This window comes from Panthera pardus, unplaced genomic scaffold, assembly GCF_024362965.1.
Source record: "Panthera pardus isolate Hobbes unplaced genomic scaffold, ASM2436296v1 HiC_scaffold_13, whole genome shotgun sequence".
NCBI classification, from domain to species: Eukaryota; Metazoa; Chordata; class Mammalia; order Carnivora; family Felidae; genus Panthera; species Panthera pardus.
In genome coordinates, this window is record NW_026526688.1 from 76,036,458 (window position 1) to 76,042,062 (window position 5,605).

The 5,605-nt window shown below is 40.1% G+C and overlaps 1 pseudogene; it reads left to right on the top strand.

The window, feature by feature from the left end:
- Window positions 1-4,583: 4,583 nt before the first annotated feature.
- On the top strand, window positions 4,584-5,140 carry LOC109261872 (chromobox protein homolog 3-like; annotated as a pseudogene).
- The last annotated feature ends 465 nt before the right edge of the window (window positions 5,141-5,605 follow it).

The window sequence follows — 5,605 nt, forward strand, 5'->3', positions numbered from 1 at the left end:
GTATGAAGGTATGAAATTTATTTCTATATATTGATCACACATCTGGCTCTCTTGCTGGACTCTCTTTGGTTCTCAAGTTTGGTTGAATCTGAAGAGGATTTATATAAATTACCAACATCTGAAAGTGACATGTTGTAATGCATTCACCAATTCTTTCCAGTCATCTAGCATTAGAAGAGGTTTCTCTCCTTTTAAGTCTCCAACTCCCATAAGAAAGAGCAGAAACTTGCTTTTTCTAGACTCTTGTACAGATAGAACATGGATTTTGAAAGGGACACTAATGAGCTAAAGGAGAAACCACCACAACGCATCATTCTGCAAGATATAGAAAACAGAGACCGGCTTGGGGGAGAGATTCTCTCACTAGTACCCAGTGCTCACAGTGGTAGCATTGGCAATGCTCTCTGCCGTGTCGACACAGAGTGGGAACAGCGCTGTCTCCCCTACAGCAGACCTGCAGGGTGATTGGTGTACATGCAGTTCCCAGTTATATGGCTTCTAAATCTGTATCTGTTGCCAATGTTACAGACTCAGTAAGCTGCCTAGTATTGTTTAATAAGTTATTTAATAAGCTCGATGTGGTTTTTATAGATTTTAGCAAAACTAACAGTTATATTTCACATTTATTGTTATCTTTTTGCAATGGCCAAGACACCAACTCTAACTTGAAAGGCAGTCGTCACGGTAGAGATCATGATGTTGTTCTCAAACCTAAACAGAATACAAAGCAGTTGCTATTAATTGTCTACCCGATTTCAAGCCTTCAAGTTTTTTCCTTTCTACCAATTTTGTTTACAGAGGCAAAACTGCAGCTGCCCTTGCAACTAAAAGGTGGTCGTGTATCACAGTCAAGCCAATGGAATGTGATACAAGGTCCCTGTGTGAGCTTTCAGAAAGCCTGGCAGGCTAGGTTCCACATCTCTTTGCCCTCTCTCTACCTGCTTCCTCCTGCCTGGATCATGATTACCTAGAAAAGCAAAAGCCACCTTGAGAGGATGAGGGGGGAAAAGCTGGATATGTGAGATGATGATCACGAAGTAAGAAAGCTAGAAGAGGCCTAGAACACTGAAACTTTGTCAAAACATACACCAGAGCTATACTGTCCACCTCTGGACTTCCTGCTATGAGGAAAAAACCAATCCCTTGTGCATTTACCACTATTTTGGTTTCTTTTACATACAGGAAACACACTCCTAAGTAATACAGCACCTAAAATTTTTCTAAGTATGATGTTTATTATGAATTTTTGGTTGATGTCCATCATTAGGTCAAAAATTTTTCCTTAGATTCTAGATTATAGATATCTAATTTCTGGCATCTCCAGAATTGTTGTGCAGGAGAAGGAGCCAGCAGTCATGCTCAATTCACTATCTTAGCTAGAATCAGAAGTCTTTGACTTAATGCATGAAACATTCTTGCAAATATATTTGTGTAAGTACATATACATGCCTTAAGGATAAGGAATACACCAGGTGTGTGTGTGTGTGTGTGTGTGTGTGTACATAAGCATTTATTTCCTTCCTTCCCTTAAATACTGTACACACAAAAAGAACCTACCAAATTCCAAACCTTCTATGATTAGAGTTATAGGAATTTTTTTTTTAAAGGGAAGTAAATTTAGCTGGAGCTACCTAGAAATGTCTAATAGTTGGGGCACCCGGGTGGCTCAGTCACTTAAGCGTCTGACTTCAGCTCAGGTCATGATCTTGCAGTCCGTGGATGTGAGTCCCACATTGGACTCTGTGCTGACAGCTCAGAGCCTGGAGCCTGGCTTCGGATTCTGTGTCTCCCTCTCTTTCTCTGTCCCCCTCCCCCACTCAACACTCTGTCTCTCAAAAATGAATAAATGTTAAAAAATAAATAAATAAGAAAGGTCTAATAGAATGGTATTTGAAAGTTCTACATCAAGATGGTAATGTAGGAAATTCCTGACCTCCCCTCTTTCCATGAATAAACTGAATCAACAGCTACACATGAAACAACTTCCTCTGAAAAAACAAAAAACACAAACTAGCTAAGCAAATCCTATGTATCAGACAAAGGATGGGGGAAAAAAACACATTAAAGCAGGTAGGAGTAGCTGAGACCATCTCAGACACACTGACACAAAATCAGGAGGGCAATCGAAACCTGGAGCTTCTACCTGAGGAACTAAGGATTTTAAGCCTGCATTGGTCACATCAGTGTTCAACACCTGCACCTGAAAGAGAAGCCCGCAACATGCGAGCTTTGAAAACCAATAGGGCGCATGTCCACAAGACCAACAAGGCTATAGAGAACTGAGAAACACCTCTTAAAGAGCTCACACACTCAAACTTACCCATCACAGGGACCAGTGCAGAGGCAGCCAATTTAGAGGAGCCCAAACTTTATGTAAACAATGCTTATTTAATTATCTTAAACACCTGTCTGGAGGGCAGGCATCTAACTTAACACACATCAAGGAACATACTGGGGCACTCTCTGGGAACAGAGGCTGGCATGCCCTATCTGCACTCTCCTTCTGCCTCACTCCAGCTCACCATTATCTCCTGGAAAGGAATAATTACCCTCCTCTGGTCTCCAATTTTTGTAGCTGTCACCAATGGACACCTAGATCACCTGGTGCTAGTAGCCAGTGGGACTTAATGCTTGCAGTTCCATAGGACTGTGTATGTTTGCATACTTTAAAAAATATATTTTTTTTGAGAGAGAGATCATGAGTGGAGGACAGGGAGGGAGAGGGAGAATCTTAATCAAGCCTACACCCAGGACCAAGCCTGTAGCACAGAGCTCAATCCCATGTCCTTGAGATCAAGCATTGGATGCTTAACCGACTGAACCACTCAGGTGCCCTTATGTTTGCATACTTTAAAAGCTGCTGTCTGAGTAAACAAAAAAATAAAAATAAAAATAAAAAATAATAAAAGCTATATCCTGAGGGACTGGCTTCCAATCAACCTGAACAAATGTACTGACTGGGATCCTATTCTTTGGGAAACTGACAAGTTTCGGCATACTCTCAATGACTGGGATCCACTAGCAATAAAATAGGCTGCCTGGGTAATCATGAAGGTTTGAGAGCCTAGAGCTAGGGCAGGGTTGAACAATAAGTTTCATCTCCTAAACAAGGTCACTCCTCCAAGGCTGGGAGAGGTGGCTGTTTTATCAAAGACACAGAAACCAACAGAGTCAAACAAACAAATGAAATGAAGATACAAAGAAATGTGTTCCAAATTGAAGAACGAAATAAAACACCAAAAAAAAAAGTCCTTAAGGAAACAGATAAGTGATTTACTTGATAGAGAATTCAAAATAATGGTCAGGAAAAATCTCATAGAACATAGGTGAAAAGTGGATGAACAGAATGAGAACTTTAACAAAGATGGAAAACATAGAACTACTGGGGTGTGTGGATGACTCAGTTGGTTGAACATCCAGCTCTTGGTTTCAGCTCAGGTCATGATTCCAGGGTCATGAGATCAAGCCCCACATCATGCTCTGCACTGAATGTGGAGCCCGCTTGGGATTCTCTCTCCTCTCTCTCTCTCTCTCTCTCTCTCTCTCTCTCTCTCAAATAAGAAGAAAAAAGAAGAAAAGAAAATATAGAACGACCAAAAGGAAGTCACAGAGCTGAAAAATCAATAACTGAACTGGAAAATATAGGGATTCAACAGCAAATTAGATGAAGCAAAAGAAAAGATCAGTGAACTTTAAGAAAAGGCAGTGGAACTCACCCCATTGGAACAGCAAAAAGAAAGTGGAAAAAGAAAAAAAAAAAGTGGAAGCTGCCTTAGGGATTCATGAGACAACATCAAGTGGACCAACATTTGCATTACAGGGGGCTCAGAAGAAGAGGGGCAGAAAACATAGTTGAAAAATAATTGATGAAAACTTCCCTAACCTAGTAAAAGAAACAGACATTACAATCCAGGAATCCCAGACAGTTCCAAAAAAGATGGATCCCAAAATATCTACACCAAAACACATTATAATTAAAATGTCCCAAGATAGAGAGAGGCTGGGAAGATGCGAGAGTAAGAGAACCCTAAGCTCACTACATCCCACAGATACAACTAGGTAACATTCACATCAGTGTAATAACCCAGAGGGGACTGGGTGGCTCAGTCAATTGAGCTTTTGACTCTTGATTTTGGCTCAGGTCATGATGTCATGGTTTGTGGGATTGAGCCCCATGTTGACAGCACGGAGCCTGTTTGGGATTGTCTCTCTGCCCCTCCCCTGCTCATACTCTGTCTCTCTCAAAATAAACAAACATTAAAAAAAAAATATGAAGACTGGGAAAACAAACTCCACAACTAAAGGTAGAGAATAATCCACACTAAAAGAGAGTAGGAAGGGTGAAGATGCCATTTGGGAGTGAAACAGACATTGTCTGTGGTAGAAAGGGAGCCGGTAGCAGGTGAAGAATGAAAAGGAGACTTTCCCCGGGGGGGGGGGGGGGGAGGGGGGGGGTGGCTACACATGAAAAACAAATCCCTATGACATTTGGCTCTTAAAGCAAGAAGGGAGGAGACACCACAGACCCAGGGCTTGGAGCAGCTCAGAATAATAGCTCTTCAAGTCTGCAATAAAAAGTGGCCTCCAATAAAACTACATTGCAAAAAAATGGGAAAGAAATAGAATAAAAAGAGTAAAAAAGTGGAAGAGGCAGAGCCTAAAGAATTTGTGGTGGAAAAAGTACTGGACTGATGTGTAGCGAATGGGAAGGTGGAGCATTTACTGAAATGGAAAGAATTTACAGGTACTGGCAATACTTGGGAACCTAAGGGAAATTTAGATTGTCCAGAGTTAATTGAAGCATTTCTTACCTCTCAAAAAGCTGGTAGAGGAAAAGATGGTACAAAAAGAAAATCTTTGACAGTGAATGTGATGAGAGCAAGTCAAAGAAGAAAAGATAGACTACTGATAAACCAAGTTTGCCAGAGGTCTTGATCTTGGACAAATAATTGGTGCCACAGACAGCAGTGGAGAATTAATGTTTCTCATGAAATGAAAAAATTCAGTAAAGGCAGACTTGGTGTTGGCAAAAGAGGCAAATTTGAAGTGTCCTCAAATTGTAACTGCTTTTTATGAAGACAGACTAACTTGGCATTCTTGTCCAGAAGATAAAGCTCATTGTTTGCATTGCTTCATCTAAGATATAATATATAATATATAATATACAATATAGAGGAAATCTAGGTCTTGATTTTTTAATTTACTCATGAGAAAAAATAACATTCTAACGAAAATCAAGTTTGATATGTTTCTTTTGAAGTAGTATTGGGGGGTTGTTGGGGGGGGATGGGTTCTGCAGCTATAGCACTGGTTACTTTGAACAAATAAAGGCTTTCTGTAATTGCTTCCTTTATCAGAAAAGAGCATTTGAGACATGGTATATTATTCTCCCGCATTAGAGAACACCTTCTCTAAGTGTTGGGGGAAATCTTTATAGTCATTAATCACAATGTGTTCAACTCCTATATGCCTATTGACCATTCTGAGTTTTTTGTTTATTTGGGGACTTTTTATGCATATGCTTAAAATACGTATGTAACCACTGGGTGTTGTATGGAAACCAGTTTGACAATAAATTTAATATTAAAAAAATAAAATAAGTAAA